This window comes from Eulemur rufifrons, chromosome 17 (genome assembly GCF_041146395.1).
Source record: "Eulemur rufifrons isolate Redbay chromosome 17, OSU_ERuf_1, whole genome shotgun sequence".
Lineage (NCBI taxonomy): Eukaryota > Metazoa > Chordata > Mammalia > Primates > Lemuridae > Eulemur > Eulemur rufifrons.
In genome coordinates this window covers 5954428-5980465 of record NC_090999.1, presented here as the reverse complement: position 1 = coordinate 5980465, position 26038 = coordinate 5954428, and the positions used below count along the sequence as shown (strand labels likewise).

At 39.3% G+C, this 26038-nt stretch overlaps 1 protein-coding gene across 1 annotated transcript in view; it reads left to right on the top strand.

The window, feature by feature from the left end:
• SEMA5A (semaphorin 5A) overlaps positions 1-26038 on the top strand; it is a 320883-nt gene that overhangs the window by 274583 nt on the left and 20262 nt on the right. The window lies entirely within an intron of this gene.

Sequence of the window (26038 nt, the reverse complement as noted above, 5' to 3'; positions counted from 1 at the left end):
ATTGTGCTGCTTGTGCTGTGGTCTTCGTTTGCTTGGTTTCTTCAGGTTCTAAAGACCTGCATGCATCACAGTCTTAACAGATGGTTTACGTAAACTCACAGTTCTATACCTGGCTTCTGAGCATCATCATTTTTTACTCATTTTTATCCCACCATTTCTTTAAGTAAAGATGAAGCTACCCTGATATGGGCTCTGGGGACAGCAGTGTGAATAAGGAAGGCACAGTCTCTGCTTACACCTGCGGAAGGTGAGGGTGCATGTGCGAGGGGCAGATCCAAATGGTCTGGGAACTAGTTCATTCTCTACATCATTTTTGTGTGTTGATGCTATTGTTCACAATAAATTTTCCTCTCCTTTCTTTAAGGTAAATTTTATCATGTGTATTTAAGATACACAACACGATGGTATAATATACATAAAGATAGTAAAATAATTATTATACTGAAACAAATTAACATATTCACCATCTCCCATAGGGACTCATTTCTCCTCTCTATGGCAAGAGCAGCTATAATCTATTCATTTAGCGAAATTCCTGAATACAATATAATACTACTAGTATAGTCCTCATATGGTACGTTAGATCTTTAAACTTGTTCATCATATTTGCTTCTTTGTGTCATCTGACCACCATCTCCCCACTTTCTTCCCTCCCTTCCTGCTGAACTAGTGGCCACTGTTTAATTTTCTATCTCTATGCATTTGACCTTTTTATTCTTTGGATTTCACATATAAGTGAGATCATGCAATATTTTTCTTTCTATATCTGGCTTTTGTTACTTAGCATAATGCCCTCCAGGTCCATCCATGTTGTGACAAATGGCAGGATCTTCTTTATAAGGCTGAGTAACATTCCACTGCACGTGTGTGTTTGTGCATGTATGTGTGTTTGCATGTGTGTGTTTGTGTGTATCTCCTGGTTCCATTATCCATTCATCCGTTGGTGGATACCTAGATTGTTTCTAAATGAAATGGCAACCTATATGTTGGGGGAAAATATTTGCAAACCATATGACACAGAAGTGATTAATATCTAATATATATAAAGAGCTTATATAATTCAATAGCAAGAAAATGTATAACCTGATTAAAAAATGGGCAAGGGTCTTGAATATACATTTATCCAAAGAAGACATAAAAATGGCCAACAGGTACCTGAAAAGGTGCTCAAATTCACTGATCATCAAAGAAATACAAATCAAAACCACTATGAGGTATCACCTCACATCTGTTAGGACAGCCATTATCAAAAAGATAAGAGATAACAAGTGCTGGTGAGGGCACGGAGAATGTAGATCGCGAGGTGCTGGTGGGAATGTAGACTGGTACAGCCAGAATGGAAAACAGTGTGAGATTCCTGAGGAAATTACAAATAGAACCACCATGTGACCTGCAAGCCTTCTTCTGGGCATACACCCGAAAATCACCACCTCGTAAGGATATCTGCGCTCCCATGTTCACCAGGCCTTATTCACAGTATGTGATTCACTCTTAGTGCTGATTTTCAATTAACAAATGTGCTGTAGAAGTAGTTCATGTGTTTATACAAGTGTAGCCAGAGGATTTTAAAATCAGCTTTGATCACATGATACTTGTTATTTGGCTTGGCTCATGGCAGACCATTCTTTCTTTTGTAGAAGTGACGTAAATGTTTAATTATAACAATGATATATTTTAATTTGTGTTTTGCTTAAGATTTGCATTTCCTATTTTCTTAATTATTTTATCTGAGTGCCTCCAATGGTATCATTGAACATGGGTAATTTCAGTTGTTAAGATGATCCACGTACATAATAATTTTCAAAAGAACTTATAATTAACTAAAGAAAGAAGCAACAGATGTTAGAGTGTGAAAAAAATTATTTTAAAACATTGAATATTTTTCATAGATGTCATGGTTCCCTTCTTCCCCAGTGGTGTCCCTTTAGTAATCCTAAAGGCTCTTAAGAACCAGTTCAGAACTAGTTCAGAACTCCTCTAAGTGAATATGAGAAAGGGTACAACCATCTACTGCTATATTTAGGGTTTCTTTTTTTTGTTAATATTTTTAAACAGGAATACAAGGTTACATTTAGAAGACTTCAAAATTTGTCAGTTAAAAAAAAAATGCTTAACTGTTTTTTTTCTGTGGTCCAGTGATGCGGCACAGTAACTGACATTCTTAGAACAGTTGTCTCCGCGTTTCCCTCTCCAGCATACTGTTTTCAAGATCTGTTGAACTTGCAGGCTCTCATGAGGCTCTGCTGTGAAAGAAATAGTTGCAAGGAAGACTCTTGAAGATAGCGTTGACTCAAACCATATCGCATTTTCTGCATTATTTTATACGCCGTGCTGCGTGAGAAAGTAACATCCCACAACTGTTATTTGGCATCTTCTATCACAATGTCAGACATTTCCCACATCTGTTCTAGTAGATCCTAATCCCATGAAATTGCCCCATTTGAGGCTGTTAGACAGCAGTCCCCGAAGGAACTCTAGTATCAATGTGTGGGAGAGAAAATGACAGTGGCTGCCGGAAGGAAGCTGTGGAATCTGCCTTATAAAACCACTCAGACTCCACGTGCAACCAGAAACGCATGAACCGTAAGCCTCTCACACTCGAAACAGAGACAAAAATAGCAGAGGCAAACAGATGGAATCCAGACATCAAAAGGAGCCCTCTGACATTCGCCAGGCAGTTTTCATTATGAAGTTTATTTAATTGATTTCTTTCTCTTATCTTCTTGCAACTGCTAATAGCTTTGAGTGATAAGACCTTGATGTCTGGAAATGAAGAGGAAGGAACTCTGCCCGCTACATGCATTTCTTTGATAATTAATTTCTCTAATGCTGGGTGTGATCTCACATGATACTGTTCATTTCTCAATACTTTTACATATAAAGAAAAGAAAATTCTCAATGACTTCAATGACTGATTCATGTCTATGGTTCTGTACTATGCAGAATTTTCAGATCATTCATCTTTGTATTTAGTCAACCAAAACTTTTGCATACCTACTGTGTGTAAAGGACTGGTACAATGGAATCCATGTAGATGGATGCAGTCAAATTTCTCGAGGAGCCTGCTTTTTAACTTAGGAGAAAAAATACAGTTCAAATGGCTAGAAAAGAAGAAGTCACAAATGCCACGGAAGCAGTCAAGAGAGAACACTGAGTGAGAGCTGAAGAGCGAGAGGTTACTTCTGGCTGGCAGGTCACGGACCTCACCAAGTGCGGCAGGACTTGGCCATGGAGAGGCGGGAGTAGGGTCTTCCCCTGAAACAGGACGTGTGTGCAGGCTGTGGCCCCGGGGGATGTGGGGCTCATACCTGGGGCTGTGAGCAGCATCACTTGTGGGTGCATAGAGAGGTGTGGCCGGACACAGATTTAGACAGTGAGTTGTTATCTTTCCCGAAAGGTCTCGAATGCCAGGCAAAGGAGCGTGTGGTCATTCAACTCCCCTTAACTTGCTATTGCAGTTAGGCAGCTGGAACTGCACTAACTTCCTTGGGTGAACATTTCCCCAGTATAACTATTAATGATTTCAAAAACTATACGCTACATCACATCTTGAATTATTTTTCCCTTACAGGGAAAGAAAAGTCATATTGATTTGACTATCTAAAAGAAATAAGCTTTCCAATTGTATATACATGCATAATGTTACGTGTACAAACATGTGCATGTGTGCAGTCATATTCTGCCGTCTCACCGTCATTACTTCACCTTTAGTTACAATTTCTTTCTTTATCACAATTTACTTATTTCAGAAGGTGCTCCTAAACTTGAAAAACTTAAATTTAAGGTTAATGTTCCCTAAAATTATGTTATATAAACTTGAATTTAGTCCAATTTCAAAGAGGAAATTTCCATTAATAGTGTAATAAACTAATTTGTTTTTAAACTTACTAATGCCAAAAAGGGATATTTTATGATTTTAAAGTCACGGACAATATTTTATTCACTACTGTTTTCTCAGCACCTAGCAGAGTGTAGGATAGCGAATAAATGGACCTGGTTATTAAATGTATGCATTAATTTTTTAAGGACAATGGCAATTTGGAAAAATATTGTTACCGTCTTTGCAAATGAAGTGCTTATTCCTGTGTATTATGTTGCTTCCGTCTACTCCTTGGTTCATTCTCACAGTCCCTTACACGGGAGCATTTTTTGTGGTTACTATTCTCTTTCAGAGATTCTTCACACCCAAATGGAGCTGCTGTTAGTTAGTGTTTAATTTTTCTTTCCGTGATATTTGCTTATGAACATCTCATTTCTTGTTCATATTCTTAAGTTATTTCAAGTTATTTCTAATTAGCTTCACCAGGCTGTTCCAAACGATGCAAATTACTGCTGAAAACCAGTACGCTTGCAGTAATAGTATAAAAGTTCATTAAACTTGCTTTTGATATTAGCTTATACTTGGCGGTGACCTTCCAAGACCTTATCAGGCCCCCATTGGCAAGCTAGAGTACACGAAACTAATTCAGAACACCTCATTAGAAAAGAAAATCTGACTTTAATATTTTAAAGTGGCATGGATTCCAATATTTGAGCTTCCCTGTGTAAATAAGATTGTAAACATAATGGCCCCGAGCCCTTTCCAGACCATCGTCTCCCGTGTTCATCAAATGCCTATTTCCCTTGTGCACGTCATGCACATCCACCCGGGTCTAGCCTAGCTCAGTGCCCTCAACAAACCAGTCTCGAATGTCTGTGAGTATGAAGCGCACCTCGGGATGCAGCTGGGTGGAGCATGAATCCGGGTGACTTGCTGTGCTTGACCTAAAGGAGCTCTCAATGTTAGAGGAGAAAGACATCAAAGAGCAAATAACACGGAGCCTGGTAGAAAGTGTCCTGGTTGAATGCAGGCTACAGGTATTTAAAGAATAGAAGGAGTCAGGCTCGAAACTTAAGCGCATGATACATGCGCTGGGCTTCTCTGACAAAGTCCTATGTCATTATTTGGGTGTCTGGGCGTTTACTGAGATTCCAGGAGACCAGTGCTCAATGGGACATTTCCTACAAAAGGCATTGCCCAGCCATTTGCTCCAGCAAGGGGGCCTGGCACTGGCATCGGTGGAGGCTCTGGCGTTTCCCTGGGGGTGTGGTGGGTGGCTTCCCTCTGACCCCGAGGGCTATGAGAGTGCCCCCCTGTGTCCACTGAGGAACCTCACAGCCTACACTGCAGGATAGGGGCTTGCCTCTGGGTCTCCAATACAGTCGTCGTGTTTTCCCCTGCACTGCAAAGCTCATCGAAATAAATGAATCTTTTAGTCTGTATCTGAAGCTGGAAATATAAATACTTCTGTCCTGTTGGGAGTGATGTTAAATTTTATAAACCACAATTCCTGGGGCCATTAAGGAGTCGTGATTTTATGTGCGCGCTGTCCCGAAGGGATCTGGCAGGAGTGTTCCTTGGGTGCACATATCTTACGGGATCTTCTCAGGCCCTCTCCTGCTCCCTCGTGTCTCTTTGTTATCCACACGTGCCCCGTGGGTCACAGCATAATGAGAGCAGTCTGGAAAAGGGAAACCCAATTTCATCCTGATACAAATTGTTAATTTTAAATATTTTGACCATTGCCATCTACTTTTTTACGTGAGGTTTTGCAAAAAGAAAAAAAAGTAATTAATGGATGTTGTAACTTTTTCCTGAGTAGACTTTTGTTCCTTATTTCTTAGCAGAATTTGAAACTTCCTTTTTGCTATGCTAACACTGCTATCCATGTCGGAGAGGCCTCTGGGCAGGTGCACCTGGGAGTTACTGTGACCTTAGTGGTTTTTACTTCTCTTGTTTCAATGAAATCTGAATTAACCCCTAGCATAAGTTTTCAAGGTAAAAACAATAAGCTTTCCTTATAACTATTTACAGCAGGGCTAGTATTACGAAGAAAAGTTTTACAAGCTTTGCACTTTACAGACATTTTATTTGCATCTCAGTGGAGGACAGATTTTTGCTTGGCATAGTTTTAATTGTAAATCATGTCCTCAGCTGTATCAGGGTGGAATCACCAGTGAATATGGAGTTGGAGAAGTCTGGATGGTGCCAGGGCTTCCTTGTGTTCTTCTCCACTAGAGACTTGTGAGTACTCCGTGGAGAATACTAGGAGATTCCGTACCCTCCAGTTGCAGGTGTGCTGTCTCTTTGTTTCTCCCCTGTGCCCACAGCACATTCTCAGTGCTTGGCACAAAGTAGATGCTCAATGAATAGTTTCTTAGGCATTGCTGCCAAACGCATTGGCAGCATCCAGATTAAGAGAGAAGCATCTCATCTTTGGGCCCAGCTACACAAAGCAGTCTCTCCAGATATCCTCAAATAGTCATTGTATTTGTAAGGAAACATGCAGAGAAGAAACATTTTAAGTTGCATTTATATTTCTTTCCTTCACACTTTTTTATTTCAGCTTATTATGGGGGTACAAAAGTTTAGGTTATGTATATTGCCCATCCCCCCCACACACACACTTTTGAAGGGCTTTTCTCCTGGCCACCTCTTGGAGTAGAGAAAGGCATGAGAAGTTAAGGAGCTAGTAGTGCCAACTGGCACAGAGAGCAGCAGGATTCTAAGCAGTAGACAGAGAGGGAAAGTCGTTGTGAAGTAAGGACTTCTGTAGCAGGTTCTCCCAGGCTAATGTGTCTGGTGCTTAAGTTGCTTGGTAAATGGTGCTATCCCTGAGGATTAGAAAAGGGTGGACCCAGTGGCACTGCTAACCTGTAAGATGCCTTTCTGTGAATCAGAACAAGTTTCCTCTGCTGAGCGTCATACCACCGTAGGCTCAGGTGTTGGTCGGCAGCCGGCAGGTTCTTGAGCACCGAATGGCGCCCTTCCTCTGGGCACAGAAGACCCTCTGCCAATGCTCATGGACTAAGAGGTGCTTGTGGCTGAATGTCCACCCTCGTGTGCACCTCCACAAGAGGATTTCCTTTTGTGCATTGCACGGACTATACAATCTTGTACAAAGTAAATTCATCTGGCTTTAAATATAAATTATACATATATACAGATAAATACAGTTCACTTATTCATATATTCATATTCACAATATGATATGTATGATAACCAAGTGGGGAATCTCATAAATAATACATGTTATATTAATAAGATTAAGAGAGAAAGAATGTTACAGTCATTTCAATAGATGTAGAATAAACATTTGATAAGATTCAATACTCATTCATGGTATGAATTATGAGTGAATAATTCATAGGGTGAATGGGAGCTTCTTTAACCTTATGAAGGATATCTATTACATTGTCTGGCAAACATCATCATGTGTAGCGGTGAAAGGTTAGAAGCCTTTCCATTAAAGTCAAGAAAGAGCCAAGGATTCCTACGGGCTACTAGTGTTCAATACTGTATTGTACTGGAGATCACAGCCAATTCAATGCAACAAGGCAAAGAAATCGGAGTGCTAAGGTCGAGAGTGGGGATAATTTATCCCAAGGATCCCTTCCAGCTCTCTCACCTGCATCTCAAAGGTCAGAGGCTATTTGTTAATGGCTGGTCATTAAACGCAGTGTGACATTCCCCGATTGCAGTGTTGGGTGGATGGTGCTGGGCTGAGCCTCCGCAGGTGGCAGCAGGTGAAGGGCTCCTGGCCCTGCCCCCTGGAACTACGGCAGCTTGATCTTTCTCTCTTTTTATCTTTTTAAAATTGTCGATTGATTACAGAGTTATTCAGTGTTTTTAAAGATTGGCCACCAAGGGGCAGCGGCTTGTTTTCTGAGGCAGAGGCCACGTTAGCACCATGTTTGCCTGAGGAAGTGCTGCGAGGGCTGACGCTTGACGAGTGCCTGCTGTGTGATAACTAGCAAGTGTCCGGTGCTTGGCTACAAATAAGAGAATGAGCAATAGGTCGTCGCGGTCTTCACGAGTCTCACGGTCTATTAGGGGGACGCCTGTGCAGACAGGCCACTGGCTGTCGCGGCCTTCCTAGTTCCAGGGCACAGCGGTAGCCCAGAGCAGGGAGTAGTGTTTTCGAGGGCATTTAGGAGAATGGGATCTTGTGGGAAGGGCAGCAGCTCTGGCAAAGGCATAGCGGCCTAAAACCACAGCGTATGTGGGTCTTTTAGACTGTGCCATGTGGCTAATACGCAGGCCATGGGGGTGGGAGGGGTTAACACAGACATTTCCAAATATCAGAGAAGCTAAGCGCTTTGGATGTTATTCTGCTGGTAGCAACGAACCACAGAAATGCAATTAATACTAATTAGCCCAGCGTTCTTTGAAACTGGCACGATGACCTACTATTCAAAATCTCTTATGCTAGAGCCTCCACATATCCTATTTTGATTATAATTCTGTGGCATTTCTTACATATATTTACTTATAAATGTAGGCTTTGTGTTGCTGTTGTCATTCCTGTCTGCCCATATAATCTCCTGTGTGAACAGCCTCACTTCTCACTCCCTCAACATTTTAATGTCCCCTCTGAATATGGATTAGAGCATTTCATGGTGTAATAAAGCCACATAACCTCTAATACTGGTTAATTCTCTAAAAGAAGGAAAACTAATTTTTTTTCCTGTCATAGTACAAGAGAAAACTTAGATGTCTACAGTCACTCTAACATATCACTTATTTTCCATTTTATACACTTATGTCTATAGGAAAATTAAGTAATTTAGAGATACTTTAGTCATATTTTGGAAGAGATGATTTTGTGCAGCCACCCGATGATTTTTTTTCTGAATGAATAGAAACGGAAGCAAAAGCAGTCGATACTCTCGCTTAAATTTTGCAACGTTTCCTAGAAGAGAAAAATAAATCAAAAACTCATTCACAGTGCAGAATTCTAAATACTTCCACTGAGACAATTTCTATAAGGCCTGAAAGACGGCTTTGAATAAGAAAACCCCCACCTTATTAAAGCACCGTTTTAGAATGGGAGATTTGTGGCTGCGTTTGTGAGTTTAGATAACCTCGTATGTGAGCTTCCAAGTGAGTGACCCCCATTATAAGTCATTGTATTTTAATATATAAGACTGTATGTGGATACAATGAATATAGGGAGAAAGATTTGTATAGCAAAAGAACTAAAAAAATGTATGTACCTCATGCCTTAGGATAAATAAATATCTGTGACTAAAAACACAGATTTGAAAGAGGTTTAGACACAATTATTTAATCACCACATTCTATTTTTGGAATGTACAGCAAAATGATTTTTTAAATCGTATTTAAGCAGATGAAAATTCATAATATAGAACAGTCTTTAAACATTTATCTGGGTAATTATTTACCTTATAGGAAATTTCAAGATAAATAAACTGATTTGTGTCATTGCCATATATCAAGTATTTTATAGCATAGAAATGTTTTAAGTTTTGCTTATAAGTTTGATTTTAAACATCTTAAATATTTTAACTACACTGTAGTCCTCATTTATGTGAAAACGGCCCCATCAGTGCTGAAGTGTAGGATGCAGGAATGACAGGGATTTTGCTGACCCACAGCTGTGCGGCAGAGATCCGAATGATGTCCTCATGTCTGACTGTATCTGGCCGCTCTCTTTGAGACTCTCTCTAATCAGCTTAATCATCGATGTTTCAGATTATGCACACAGATGGAGACCATGGAGGTGGGCACACAGAAAGCAGCAGACCTGTTGCCTGACAAACTGGAACTTAGGCTCAACCAAAAAACAAAGAGATGCAAAAATGTGTTTAAGCTATGGCAAAAAAAGAACAAATATATATATATATATATATATATATAAAATGCATTAATCGTATTGTCAGTATTCAGTAAATTTTATTATAACTCAAGACCTCGGTAAACCATTAAACTAAGTTCTGAGAGAAAAAGTTATAAATCTTAGAAATAAATCCATCAACAGTGGCCATAAACAAAGTATTGTGTATGATGTTGTCACTTTGTTTAGACAGAATATTTGCTTTTGTGAGAACACCTCTCCTTTGCTGGAGGATTGGGGAGCATCTTGTTACTCTTGCTCCCAGCCTTGGGAGGAAAGCCGATAGGATCACTGAAGAACAAAGAGCCCCGCCCAGCCCGTGGGCCTCGGAGTTCAGCTTGCCCAGCAGTCCGGACGCATGTTCCGAGCAGGGCACCCTTGTACTTTACTCTTTTCATTTGGGTCACTTCTGGGACACTATTATTACATCTTGAACATTTATAAAACTGAGACCCAAAGACTTTTAACCTTTATTAAAAAAATAATAGTTGTACCCAACTATTTTGAAAACTTACTTTTTTTTTTTTTTGAGACAGAGTCTCACTCCATTGCCCAGGCTAGAGTGCTGTGGCATCAGCCTAGCTCACAGCAACCTCACACTCCTGGGCTCAAGTGATCCTCCTGCCTCAGCCCCCGGAGTAGCTGGGATTACAGGCATGTAACACCGTGCCCGGCTAATTTTTTCTATTTTTTTTTAGTAAAGATGAGGTCTCGCTCTTGCTTAGGCTGGTCTCAAACTCCTGACCTCAAGAGATCCTCCCGCCTTGGCCTCCAGAGTGCTGGGATTACAGGCATGAGCCACTGTGCCCGACCTGACAATTTACCATTTTAACTAATGGGTCTTTTACTTTCTGTGATGAAGGCTTTCATCATTTCTTCAAGTGACTAAGATTGTGCTAGGGTTTTCCTTGTGTTTTCTATTAGCAATGATATGCCACAATTAGGGCATAGATAATTTAGTCAGAATTGGGTGTTCAAAGCAACTAATATGCTGAATGTGTTACACTTCTTGTGCCATGATCGAGGAGGATGCTGGTGACTTTGTATGAAACAGGTCGCTCTGTCAAACACCGAGCCCTGGGCCAGTGGTCCGTGGGATTGGCCAGAGTGTCAATGACTGTGTTCTGGTGTCAGTTACATCAAGTCCCTCCTGCATCTTAACTCCTGTCATAAGTAGTTGGTGTGGGACTTACGGCACTTCCATGTGTCTCCGTTCAACTTCACGTGTTTATTTCACGTTAGTGTCTAAGATTCCTGAGGATGGAGATCAGCAACTTGCGCGTGGTACACATGCCCCAATAGTGAGTACCGAAAGATGAATGGGTGGATGTATAAATGGATGGATGGATAGAAAACATGATACTTCTATTTTTATAACTATGTTGTGAATGGAAAGTGTCATGCAGGCAATATTACTCTGACTTGTAGTTCAACAATATGAATGTTTAAATTAAAATATTAAGGTCATTATCCATAAGTTCTGGTAGGAAATATTCATGAGTTAACAGGAATCAAATTAAACAACCTGAGTAATAATGTAAAAAGTCATTTAAATAGCCTTCTTTATGGGGAAGATAATTAACTTCCCATAGTAAATTGTCCAAAAGAAGAGCAAAAAATGCAGTGCCCTGGGATTATATTATAGAAAAAAGATGTTGATAAAACGTGCATATTTTCCATTTCCCAGACCCATTAAATGATGAGATCCCAGCAGAGAGTGCCAAGAAAACACCCACGAGCCCCAGTTATTTCCAGACAGTGAAATGAAATGTCAAACGGACTTTGACCTCAGCTGTGAATGTTCCAAATATACCATTCATGATGTGAAAATTTTAGATTAGATAAATATTTCTACTACTATCTTTTAAGGCTGAAATCTTAACTAATTATTTAAGAAATATGAACTGATAAAAAGATAGCTTCGTGCAAACTCAGATAAGAGCAAATTTAGAAGATAATTTTCCACTAGATGATCACAGCACAGAGAGAACTAAACAATACATGTGAAAGCTTGGATGCAAGTTACATTTAACCTCATTTTTCAGGTTAGATAAGTCCATGCTGCTGTGTATAGCCCTGGTAGGATAATTACAGGTTATTATGACCATCTGCGTTTTCTTGGAAGAAAGGATGATTTCTCAGTAAGCATCTTTGGAGAATCTCTACTACTTTCATGTTCTGTACCCCATCTTTGCCTTCAGGGCTCTGCAAAGACCAAAGATGCCATGTGTGCCAGGCTCTCTGCTATCACTGTAAACACATTATCTCATTTAATGCTTCCAAATCATCATTATGATGTGCTTTGTTGTTATTGTTGTGTTTTGTTTTTATAGGGACAAGATCTTGCTCTGTTGCCTGGGCTAGAGTACAGTGGCGTGATCATAGCTCACTATAACCTCAAACTCCCGGGCTCAAGTGATCCCCCTGGCTCAGCCTCCCAAGTGGCGAGGACTACAGGAGTGCGACACCATGCTCAGCTAATTTGTTTATTTTTTGTAGAGATGGAGTCTTGCTGCATTGCCCAGGCTGGTCTCAAACTCCTGGCTTCAAATAAGCCTCCCACCTCGGCCACCCAAAGCACTGAGATTATAGATGTGAGCCACCATGTCTGACCTGATTTTTATTGTTAATATGTACATTGTACAGATGAGAAAGCCAAGATACTAGGTTAAAAGATTGAAGGGAATAGAACCCCTAGACAGATGCTGGTGGGCTCTCCTGGTTATCACAACAGCGCCATGAAATTGGAAATGAGCATAGAGCTACACAGTTTGGACTTACTGGCCCACTTTTAAATGAACTCAGAAGAGGAAATTATTTGAAAAACACTAAGACTAATGAAGAACCAACTTCCTATGTATTATACACTCACTGGAAAGTCAGTAACCCACCAACGGTCTTAAAAGAGGTGGATATTTTAGGTGACTTTCCCCAATATAACATGTAGGCAGTGGGATAAGCTTTTATGAAGATAAGACTCCATCCTTAATCTTTCAAATTCTAGTTAGTTTTGGCAGAAGAGGCGTAACTTCCATACAGTCTCCAAACTGTAGGGACAGACCCCTACTTTCAGATTTGAATCAGTGAAGTCAGTTATGCCATCAGTCATATGTCAGTGAAATTGCTCTCACCTTTCGAGAGCACGTTTGCTTGATTCCACGTAGCTTCCTCCCTGGCAGCGTTTACTGATGTGCTCCCTACTCAGTTCTGGTTCCACAGAAGCTCTGAGAAAACGGCTCCAAGAGCAGCTTTGATCACTGCTTGTTTGGAAAAACCCATTTGATTTTGTTTAACCCAACTCTTCTCAGTCCTCCCTGACAGCACATGCTTTTCCTGTAGCATCCATTAGCATCTCACCGAGACAGCCTTTGGGAAAAAGTCTTTCATGGAATGAATAGAACACCATTTACATTCTGTTTGTGCCCTTAAAGCAAGAGCCCTGCAGCCCTAAGGCCACATGTGGCCCTCCAGTTCCCCAAGTGTGGCCCTCAACCGATTCCAAACTTCACAAAACAAATCCTTTATTAAAAGGATTTTGTATACAAAATCCTGTAAAATTTGGATTCAGTCAAAAGGCTGCACTCAAGGATCTAGAAGGCCGTATGTGGCCCCAAGCCACAGATTCCCCTCCCCTGAATGGAATTGTTGAAATTGAAATACAAATTAGTTTTCAACACATGTATGTTTTGTCACTATTCTGTAAAGTTGAATTTAAAAACATTAAATCTGAGTATATCAGGTGCCTTAATAAAACATGAATTGTAACAGCTTACCTCACCTCGCTAGATAACCTTCTGGACTCTCATCCACACCTTGAATTTGCCATGTGTTATTAATAATAAATAATGATCATTTTTTTTTTAACTAAAACTTTCTCATGAGAAAGAACAGGAGGAATATCATAGCGAGAGGATAATCTGTTTTCCATACAGAAAGTTCCTTGCCACTGGGAGACCAGATTACAGAGGGAAAAGAGGCAAGAGATAAGAAAATCCAACTTTGTTTCAAATCATCTAATACATTGACTCCTTGGAGTATTGGAAGATAATCAGGGAGGTGAATGGATTCTCTTTTACATAACAAACAAATATATATTTAAATAGGTATATATCCGTGTTTTATTGCTGTGTAACAAATGAGCACAAATGTAATAGTTTGAATCCACACTCATTGATTATCTGATTGCTCCGTGGGTCAGAAGTCTAGGCAGAATTTAACCGTTTTCTCAGCTCAGTGTCTCGCAGGCTGCAATCTTCTCTGAGGCTCAGGGCTTTCTTCCAAGATCATTGGGTGTTTGCCGAGTTTACTTCCTTGTGGTTTTAGAACTGAGGTCTCGGGTTTCCTGCTGGCTATAGACTGGAGGGTATTTTCAGCAACTAGATCTGCCCTGAATTCTAGCCACATGGCCCTCATAACATGGCAGCTCCATTTTGTCCTTCAGTGTCAGCAAGGAACCTAATCAAGAGCATTGACTGTCCCATCATCTTATCAGGAACCCCCAGCACTCCAAGAGACAAGATTATACAGAGCGTGACCCCCAAGTGGTAGGAATCTTGGGGGCTTCTTAGAATTTTGCCTGCCCCAGTGTGTGAGTGTGTGTTTACAGTCAAAGGACCCTTAAGGTCAGAGCTGGATTGTCATCGAGTCAGGGTGCAGGTGATGGACAGAAAATAGACCAGCTGCTCTGAGTATTCTAAGTGGGACTGCTCAGCTTGTGGCCCTGAGGACACACAGTTCTACAAGCCTGATGAAATGCAGAACACTGAGCTGAGCTGTACGAGCAACGTCACTAAGCCTGAGTCTTTTTGGCCTTCTTTAGGAATTTCACCATTTGAATAAACCAAAAATAGAAGATACTATAATTCTGTTTTGTTCTAAGTTCTTTTAGTTGCAAAAAGCAAGAAAAAAAAAATGGCATCGAAATGATCTAAGAGAGAAAAATGGTATTTAAATTTTGTGTGATTAATGTCAAGTAAAACCAAGTTGGCAAGTATGTATCAATACTATGTGACCCACATTTCTGCTTAGTACATCTCTGAAAAACTCAATACTTTAAAGGTTTAAAAATAAATATGAACTTATGATAGACTTGTAAGCTATTTACTATTAGTGGGCTATGCTGCTAAGTAATAGCTTTTAATGCAATATGCTTATTTTATTTTTCAACTAGATGGTTTGCCAAAGGCATGAGTATGGTTTTAGCCTATGTCTGCCATGACCGCTCTATTATTTTAATTTTATTTCACGTTTTTGTGCCAAGAAATGGAACCACTGTAACACATACAAGTGTGGTTATGTGACCATCTCATACAAATACTATGATTATAGGGAGTATTTATTTTGTTAAATCTTATTTTTCTTATCATTGTATATGTGTGTGTGTGTGTGTGTGTGTGTATAGAGAAAGAGAGAGAGTGTGCGTGCTTGCGTGCTTGCAATCCAACATCATTTTCTGGTAAGAAAACAGACCAGTATTTGTTGTGATTTTGTCCTTAAAAGGGTCTGGGGTAACTGCCCCATGCATTATTATAACAGCAAGTCCAATGAGCAGTCCCACCAAAGCCTTAATCTTAACGTACCTCATTTGGGTTTTTGTCATTTATTCTAGTCCTTCCAAATTCCTCATGAGAACTCTTGAAATCTGTGCAAATTATTATAATGTTCTCAAGCAAGGATATTATATGTAAACATTTTCCCTTTAAAGAATGGAGGCACAGAAGTCAAGGGTGGATTTCTTTGCTCAAGGTCACCACTTCAACTGTTAGATTGAGAAGGAAATTTTTCCCCAAATGATGGGTATTGACTTCTAACTAAAAGTACTTTCCTCTCTCATTGCAAGATATTTTCCAGAAAAAGATGCATGAATTCTTGACTTTTGCTCTCAGAGAGTGAAAATTTAAAGGCATTACACCGAGAGAATAACATAAATAGATGGATCTTCTCATTTGAGATGTAAGTTTATGGAGGCAAAAGTGCCCACAAATCACAGCCCCTGTAAATGATGATTTCCAGCGACAGCACTGATTTTCTTATCCTCTTGAGCTTTCTACAGTGATATAAAAAGGAACTCCTAAAATAACGTGTAAGGAGGAAAGCGAGCTCTATTTTAGTATACACAAACACATATAATCTAATGCACACACATACACCCCGCACCACATCATTTTTTAGTAAGAAAACAGAGGAGTATTTGTTTGCTTTTCTGCTCTTGGAAGAATCCAGACTGACTGCTGGTTGAAAATGAATGCACCATTTGAAGCCCCTGAGATGTTTGGCTGCATGGCTCCCCCTTTGGAGCCAGCAATGGTGCCAGTCGCCCACTGGGGAAAGGAAGCTGCATCAATCCCAGGTTTTGCCCCCGAGAAGCTTGCAGGCTTGGAAGACCCCCATGCAAACAAGTGGCATAGTAAAGGGTTATAGAAGTGTAGAGAGTACTGCAGCTACTCGGAGGAAACCTGCTGAAACGCAAGCCATTATTGCATAGAGCAGTTGCATTGTGGGTGATTTTCTACTTAAAAATATTCATTTTCTGTTACAATATTGTTTTCACATTTTTTCAAAACATTTCTATTGTATTTCGTTGCACTTTTATGACTAGTAATAGTAGTGGAAAGAAATCAGAAAAAATTTAAAAATTTCTAAATCATCAGCCTCTCTTCAGAGTAGCTGGTGTAAACTGGGTGTGTCTTGTAGCCATGTTGGATGTCTTTTCCCCTTCTATGAACCAGCTTCAAATACATGCCCTGGGATTTATTTGGGACAGCTGGCTTTACCTAAAGCAGGGTTGTGGATTGCAAAGGCTTTTTGGTGTTAGAAGATCATCATGTCTATCCCGAGCATTTAAAGATGATTTGCAGAGAGTCAGATGGTGAATGTGTAAGAAACTGCCCTGGAGACTGAGTCCTTCCACTAGATCACCCTGTGGCTTGCATACTTCTCCAAATCCCACGGAAGGTGATTTTAACCAAAAGCCTGCACCAGCATGAAAATGCATTGCTGCCAAAGGAATTGATTATAAGGGAAGTAAGTGACTATAAAAGAATGGGGAACGTATGCAGGCTACACACAAGTGTGTAGGCCATAACATGTAGTTACACTGGCTGTGTGGTAGAAAATATCACCATTTCTCAGGCATATGATGATCAACAAAATTGGAGTCGATGATTTGTGTTCGGTGTTCATGAAGCATTTGTCTACAATTACTTCATGTTTATATTTAGTCCCAAATATCCAAACATTAATGCCGTGAAACAAACATACTGTAATTTTAGTATTGCAGGTATATATAAATTCACAGTTGTTTTGCATATCATTTCTAAATGAGAAAGGAAGCCACCATTTATTAGAGGCTCTTTTTTCTGTGACCATGCAATTTTAATAGCTATATTGAGGTCTGATTGGCGTGTAATGAACTGCACGTGCTTAAAGTGTACAATTTGATAAGTTTTAATATATGGGCACAGCCTTGATGCAATCAACACAGTCATGATAATGAACATGAGCATCCGCCCAAGTTTCCCTGTTCTCTTTTTGAACGCCTCCCTCAAACCCCTACCCCATGGTCTCTAGTCCCAGATACCCACTCATCAGTTCCTGTCTCTGCATATTCCCCAATTTTATACAAATGGAATTGTACAATGCCACTTCTTTTGCTGCTAGCTGCTTTCACTCAGCATAATTATTTTCAGATTCTTCTATGTTTTTCTGAATAGCGACAGTTCATTTCTTTTTATTGTAGAGTAATATTCAATTATATGGACATAAGAAGATTTATTTAGATTTGTTTAGCTATTGATCTGCTTATGGACATAGAGTTGTTTCCAATTTTTTGGCTATTCCAAATAAAGCTTTTGTGAACATTCATGTACCATTGCTTGTATGGACATATACTTTCTTCTCTTTTGGGTAAATATCTAGCCGTGAAATGAATGGGTCATGTGATCAGTATATGTTTAACTTTTCAGGAAAGTGTCAGTTTTCATAGGGACTGTGCCATCTTACATTCCTGTCAGTGTATGAAAGTTTCTGTCATTCTGTTCCTCATCAGCATTTGGTACTGTCATGTGTTTTTGCTTTTGGGGGGCTTTTTTGTTTTTAGTTTTCTGCAGTTTAGCAATTCTAATAGGTATGTAGTAGTTTACTTGTGGTTTTAATTTATTTTTTTCTAACAACATATGACATTGTGCAACTTCACATATGCTTTTCTGCCATCCATATATATTCTTTGTTGGAATGCCTACATTCATATCACTTGGAGATTTTTATATTAAGTTACTTCTTATTGTCAAGCTTTAATTTTTTAAATAGATTTTTTAAATAGATAATAGATGCCAGGATTTTATCAGATATCTGATTTGCAAGTATTTTTTCCCATAGCTCAGCATTTATTCCCTTAACAGTGTCTCTCAAAGGGCATATGTTTCTGATTTTGATTACTTCCCTTGATCTTTTTTTTATGGATAAGCCTTTGGTATTTTATTTAAAAAAATCTTTGCTTAACCTAAGATCACACAGATATTCTCTTATATTTTCTTCTAGGAGTTGTATGGTTTTAGATATTAGGCTATGATCCATTTGAGTGAATTACCATAGATGGGAAAAGTTATAGATCAAAATTCATGTTTTTTCCTATGGATATCCAATTGTTCCAACACTCATTTGCAGAAAAGACTATACTTTCTCCACTGAATTGTCATTGTGCCTTTATAAAAATTAAAATAAACTATAAACATGTGGTTCTGTTCCTGGGCTTTCCATTCTGTTCTTTTGCTCAGTCTCTCCATCCTGATGCTAAAACTACAGCATCTTGATTATTGTAACTTATAATGAATCTTGAAGTCATGTAATATAAGTCCTCCAACTTTGTTCTTCCTTTCCAACATATTTTGACTATACTAGATACTTTGTATTCTGTCTGAATTTTAGAATGAGCTTATTAGTTTCTACCAAAATGCCTCCTAAATTATAGTTAAGATTACATTGATTCAACTTCCTTTCATCATAAAAGTCATGCACATATGTTAGAATTATTTCTAAGTATTTCATAATTTTGATGCTATTATAAGTAGCCTATATTATTGTAATTTCAAATTGCTTATTGCTAGTACATAGGAATGAAATAATATTTTATATTGGCCTTGTGTTATTCAGCTTTGATAAATTAATTTATTATTTCTAATAACAGTTTTGTAGATTCCATGGTATTTTCTGCATAGACAATCATACTCTTTGTGAATAAAGAATGATTACATTTTCCTTTTCATATGAACCCTTTCTGTTTCTTTTCTTTCTCCTAATTGCACCAGCTAAAACCTTCAGCATAATCTTATGAATGGAAATGGTAAGGCCAGACATCCTTGCCTGGTTTCTGATCTTAGGAGGAAAGCATGTAGGCTTTAACCATTATGTATGATGCTATCTGTATGTCTTTAATAGATATCCATGAGATTCAGGAAATTTATTTCTATTGTTCGTTGATTGAGCGTTTTTATAAGGAATGAATTTTAAATTTCGTCCAGTTAAATGTTTTGCATCTATTGAGATGATCATATGGGTTTACTGTCTAGACAGTTAATGTGGTGAGTTACGTTAATTGAATTTCAGATGTTAACCCAGCCTTCCATCCCTGACATAGTCTCCCCTTAATGATGACTATTCAACTTTTTATGTATATTTTTGGTTTGATTTATTAAAGTCTTTTTAAATATTTCAGCATCTAAGTTCATGGGAATACTCACCTGTAGTTTTCTTTCTGTCTAATGACTTTTCTGGTTGTGATATCAGATTAAAGTTGGCCTCATAGAATAAATCATGGTGTACGTCTTTTCACAATAATCTGCAAATGTTGTGTATGTTGCAGCTGGTCTGTTAAAGCTATTTCTTCCTTATCTCTTCCAGGTCTCTACTTAATATATTCAGCCTTTCTTCTAGCTCTTGGAGCACATGAGATATAGAACAGCTGCTTTGACGTTCTTGACTACAGATGCTGTCATCTGTGTTATTTCTGCTTCAGTTTCAATTGACTGATTCTTCTTTTCATGATAGGTTGTGTTTTTTGACCTCTTTGCATACTTGGTAAATTTAAATTGGATGCAAGACACTGTGAATTTTACCTGGTTGTGTGCTAGACATTTGTTGTCCTAAAAATCTGCTAGAGTTCTCCTTTGGAACGTGATTACATTATGTAAAATCAGTTTGATGATTTTGGTTCTTGCTTTGAGGCTTTGTTAATTCAGATCAGAGCAGGATTTTCCCCCTGTGGAGGCAAGGTGCTCCTTGGTATCCAACCAGTGCTCTGGGAATTATGGGGTTTTCACTACTGCTCTTTGGAGCAAGCACTATTCCCAGCCCTGAGTGAGTGATGCACACCGTTCCCTCTCATCTTTTGGGTGGGTCTTTCCCCAGCCCTGTGTAGTTTCCTCACATATGTTTGCTGATTTTTTACTCAAACATCTATTTGTTGATTTTTACTCAATTGAATACTTGAGGGGTGATCTCTGCATATCTCTGGAATTTTCTCTCTGTGCACCTCTCTCCTTCCCTAGAATCCCAGCCACTTTGACATCCCCCACCTCCAAACTCTGTCTCCTCAGTCTCTAGCCTGTGCATGCCCTGTGCCTTGGTTGGGAACATTCTCATGGCTGTGAGCTGTGACCCTAGGGGGCTCCTCTCATTTGTATCCCATCACTCAGTGGTCACTGGCCTCATCGCCTGAAGTCCAGTGTCTTCAGACCTGTCGTTTCCTTTTTTTAAGTTATATTGGTGAAAGGGTTAATCCAGTTTCTGTTATTCCATATTGGTGGTGGGAAGCAGAAGTCACTCTGTAACTATATAATTTTGAACCCACTACCTTCCTTTACATATCTTCCTCACTGGGTACCACTAAACTAGTTTCCAGGACTTCCTGTCAATCTTAGCTCTGTTTGCCGCAAGCTCCTGGGATCATGGATCTACTTCCACAGACATGCTTGAGTGCTTTGGACCTTTGTGAGCACAACTGAATTACTTCATTATTTCTTTTATGTGGAATGGCTTTCTGTCTCAGCGTGCTAAGCTTAGTTACTGAAAAAGAGCTTGATAAATCCATATGGAAACCATACGTATTCCATATGAAAATAAATTTGGTTTATATATTCAGCCACTTTAAGGATAATTTTTGTACTTTGTGCTCAGCATACGGTATAAAAATTCTGCTTGGATTATCTTCATCTCTCTATTTTACTTTCAATCTATGAAATGTAAGATATTTTAGTGTTTTCACAGGAAAAATAAACAGCAAAACAGCAAAATAGGAGGCCCCATTTAACTGTCTAAATTTGTTCTCCAAATTTATGCAAATTCCACTTGAATAAGCTTATCTGTTACTTGAGCAATATGATTGATCCATTCACCAAATGAATAGTGTTTCTGTGCTCAAGTTTGCTAATATAAAATAAATATGGTAAAGTTCTTGTTCTGACAAACTTGCAGTCAAATTGCAAATAGGCAATTAAACTTTAGTGAAATGCATGTTTGGTTCTGTAGACCTGCGATGATGGTGACCTGAATTAGAAGAGTGGCAATTAGGTGGGGCAGAGAGGATGAACACAAGAGGCCACATCTGTAGGACTTGACACACAAGGGACGACCAACAGTTTAAGCAACTTATGAGTTAAACTTTTAAATAGATGGTTTTATCACTGTTGACTGAGCTACATAATACATGGGGAACGTATTTAGAGGAATTGTTTAAAATTGTTTTAGTAACCCTTCTTATCTAATATTTTCCTCCGGAATATTAAGATCTCTATGTGGCAAATAGTAGTAATTAGCTCCCTGAAATCTTCTTTTAAATCATTTTTTTCTTTAGTATGTAATGCAATGTTGTTCAAGTTCCATTCAGATTTGGATAGTGATAGCAGCAGTTCTCCCATACATTGTAGCAAACATGTTCAGTTCAGCCACGTAAGTGATCACAACGGAAGTGAGTCACTTCATAATTTTGGTCATTAATGTAACACAGATTGGCCTTCCCGTTTCTCATCATTTAATGATTTGATACTTCAAGTGAATGCACCATTATCAAACCTCAAAAAGCAGTGGAAAGAAGAAGTCCTCCATCTCATGTTAAACTTTGAACTATGAGGAACTAAGAATATAAGAACAGACTTTGTTGGTGGAGGCTCAGATCTCACAAGCCTGAATTGATCTTCCTCAGCAGTGAGCTGTGCTACCTCTGGGGCATGTGATGCCCTGTCCCATTGGGACCAGTACACGAGATGCCAATGCAGACATGTGATCCAGCTTTCAAATGCATCCAGTGCAAATGAAGAAGAGAGTACACACGTGTTGTGTCTAGCTTTTCACATGGTTGGGTTTATGGCACTCATTGGGGCTTTTTTATTTAGGAAGCAGCATTCAAAAGATGCTGTAATAAAAGATGCTATAAACAAGGGAAAATGAAGTCATCTATCTTTCTAGTATTTGTTGATGTGGTGATGGTGTGGGCTGGGAGGTGGCCTGGAGTGTATAAATCAGAGAAGCAGCGATGATCACTTTATACATTTTCTGTTAAAAGCCTATGATGTTACAGACATGAAGAAGAACTCCCAAGCATTGCCCACCATAAAAAATTTTAAAAGAAGCATTGTGAGTTAAGAAACCTTGCTATAATAATTAGAGCAGTGACAAAATAAGGATTGTATTAGGCTTCCTTGTAAAGCTAGTGGTATAGGCACACACAGCTATTTTCCATCCTTCTGGAAAACGCATATAATATTTGGGGGACTGTTTTTTCAAGGCATTAACTCACAAAGACAGAAAAAAGGAGTTAGAAAGAACGATCTTTTTAAAGTGGAATCTGGAAACACATCCAAGAAGAATGAATTCGAGCCTAACAGAGGGGAACATGCAGAAGAGTCCACGTAGCTGCTGGGAGGCCTGCTTGCAAGGTGGCTGTTGGCTGTCGCCTGGGAATTTGGGTTTCAGGAAGGTTTCCACCATTCCCAGACTGACAAGAGTGGTGCATGGTGCCTAAACTGTTTGCACAAACCGTGTGGTGCATACTCAACACCACCTTCCTTTGGGGAATCTGGACTTCCGGTGCATGTGAAGCAATAGTGCCTACATGACCAGCCCCCTGCAAAAACCCTGAGCACTGAGTCTCCAGGGGGCCTTCCTGGTGGGCAGCATTTCCCATGTGTTGTCACAACCAGTTGCTTGGGGAATTATGCACATCCTGTGTGTTTCCACCAGGAGAAGACTCTTGGTTGTGTCTGGTTTTTTCTGGACTTCTCCCCAGGTACCTTTTTCCTTTGCTGATTTTGCTTTGTAGTCTTTCACTGTAATAAATTATAGGCAAATTACTGCCAGATACAGAGTCCTGTGAACCCTGCTATCTAATCATAGAAACTAGAAATGGCCTTGGGGACCCCCAGCACATGGATGGTAAGAATCATCTCAATTCATACCTCAGACTCCTCAGAAATCTCAGGGACCAGCAGCACCACTTTCTCTGTTAGTGGCAAAATAACGTTTGGGTAGTTTCTGTTTTAAGAAATTGTCAGACTTCCAGACCTTTCTCCTACTTCACTGAGAGGCCTGGAGCTTCTCTATCTAGCAAATACCAGGAACTTATTTTCTGAAGAGAGAAACAGAGTCCTTGGACCTCTAGGGATTAGTTGAACATGGGGATTAGTTGAACATGTGCTTGAGAACTATAATAAAAATGGTACAGTAGGAGAATGGCTGTCTACTGGTTACTTAGAGCCCGGCCTTCTCCCTCCACTTGGCTTTCAGATCCCTGGTGGCTCAGCCTCCGCCATCCAGGCAGAGCAGGGCACTGGAACCCTCTTCTCAGAGGTGCCCACAGAGCCCAGCAGGAAAAGGTTAAGGTTCTGACAACATTTTTCATCTAAAGAAGCCAACCAGGTCCTGCCACAGTCCACAAACTTCCCCTCTATGCTCAGACCTTCCAGTTAAACTTTTTACCACCCCCAACTCTGAATATGAGCAGAAAATGGAAAATGTCCAGATATCATAAAAAGTAACCTAACATGAAAGATCCAAGGAAGCAAAGTGAAACCAGCAGCGTGGAGGATATAGAAGCTACAAAGAGAGAATAAAACTTTAAAATAATTATCATCAGTGTACTCAAATCAGAGAAAGTAATGTGACCAGGAAAATAAGAATTGTGTACAATAATAAGGAACATACAAGAACCTAGGAAGACACAAAAGGGCTTTAGGAAATTTAAAGTGACAGAAGATATGAAAATTCCAATAATGTATTTGGAAGATAAGGTTGAGAAAGTCTCCCACAAAGTAGAGAAAAAAATGTAGAGTTGGAAAAATATAAGACAAAACATGAGATAAAAGATAAGAAATTTAAAGATGGGTAATGGAGTTGCAGAAAAAGAAAAGGTGTGGGGAAATGGAGAAGAAATAATCAACAAAACCATTGATACAATTTCTTAAAAAAAATACCTGAACTTTTAAAATGGTTTGTCAAAATAACCCAAACTTTTAAAATATGTAATCATACTGTTTCATAACCCTGGGGGATAAAAGAGAAAATTCTAGAAGTTGTAGAGAGATCTTTTTTTAAAAGTCGCATGTAAAGAATAAGAAATCAAACTAACTTTATATTTCTCAACAGCAACACTGGAAGATAGAATATATGAAGCATTATGTTCAATTCTGAAGGGAAATTATTCCCAGAATAAAAGTTCTACTGAACTTTTAATCAAGTTTGAGGGTAGCATAAGATGTTTTATGATAATAAGAAAGCATCACACATTTGCCTTGCAATGTCCTTATTTAGAGTGGCACTGCAGGATATACTCCAGCAAGAGGAAGGTTGACCAAGAAAGTGAAGACTTGTAATACAGGAAACAGAAGATTGAACCTAGGGAAGAAGGAAAGGAACTCCAGCCTGGGTACACAAAGCAATCTGGACAAGTGTTCTTCACCAAGCATAGAAGGCAGCCAGGCCAGGTTGGAATAGGTCAGAGAATTCTTGGAGGGATTTCTTTAGGGGTTTACAATTTGTACAGTTCCTGCTATGTCTGGATTCCTGATGAGTAGTGAATTAATTTCTAGTGTATAGAAACTAAACAGCCACCCTCCTCCCAGAATGGGAGAACCATTGACTCGGACTGGAAGGGACCTGAGCAAGAAACAAATCAATCACAGTTCACCCCATCACTCTAGTAAGGGCAGTGCTGACCTAGTGAAAAGTGCTGATGCTCGATTTTGATCAAACCAGAATTATAGCATCATGATATGAAGATGTTGGGAGACAGGAAGGCTATGATAATGAGGTAGACACAGAGCATAGGGTAGGGAGTAAAGAGTGAAATTCTTTTTCCATAATGCGCAGTTAACAGGCAGTGCATAATACTGGAAAATTCCTGTTGTTAGCTCTAAGGAGATTGGTGTCAAAATATGTAACTGAAATAGATCGAGAAGGGGTAGAGCAGTTCTCTTATTTTGCAATAAAGCTTCAAGAGTGACAACTCTTATTTTGTAACATTGCTAAAAGTCTGTAAAAGTACAGCCATAACTAGGTGCATTTTATGTTGTAGATTTTCCCTCTAGTGAAACATCCTTCATTGTTAAATGGAGGAATTGTGATGTAGTATTGCCTCCAAGGTCAACTCCTATATCCCTTATTTTTGGCTATATTTAGTATTTAGAATTTAGAATTAAAAAAAAATAAATCAGTAAGTGCTCCAGGCATATTTTTATCATCTTAGTCCTAAATCGCACGCCCCCATTCCAACACACAGTATGCCCCACTGGCCAGACCTCCAAAGCTACTCCATGCTAAGTGACCCGGGCCCCGTCCTCCTGTGGTCACAAGGGAGGTCCCTGGGAGTCAGGGAAGGGAGAAGCTGAGAAATGCCTTGAGGTGTTAACCAGGGAAATGATGGGAAAACGTCTTATAGACTATAAAGTGTCCTGTGTTATCTGTGGCTACCCTATCATTCTAGCACTTTGAGTCTCCGATCCCAGGGCTTCTAACATCCGTTAACCTCAAACTAAATATTATGTGGCCTAACAATTTGCCTTTTAAAGAAAACAGCTAAACTTAGCATCAGAATAATCAGCATTTGGGGTTACTGATTAAGTGAAAGGAAGATGATTTTTATAGTAGCACCATTTTTTTTTCACATACAATTAAGTTTATTGTCTCATCCTCATTGTTTACACAGGGGAAACTGTGCAGATTCCTTTTGGAGATGACTTGAATACTGAGCATTCTATCAAATGCATAATTTAACATGTGTGTGTTTTTAATTTTGTAGAGTGTCTGTTGAGTGTCTTAGGATCTGAAGTTTCGGAGACTCTTACCTTTTCCTAAAGGGCAGGAGCCCCTTGTGA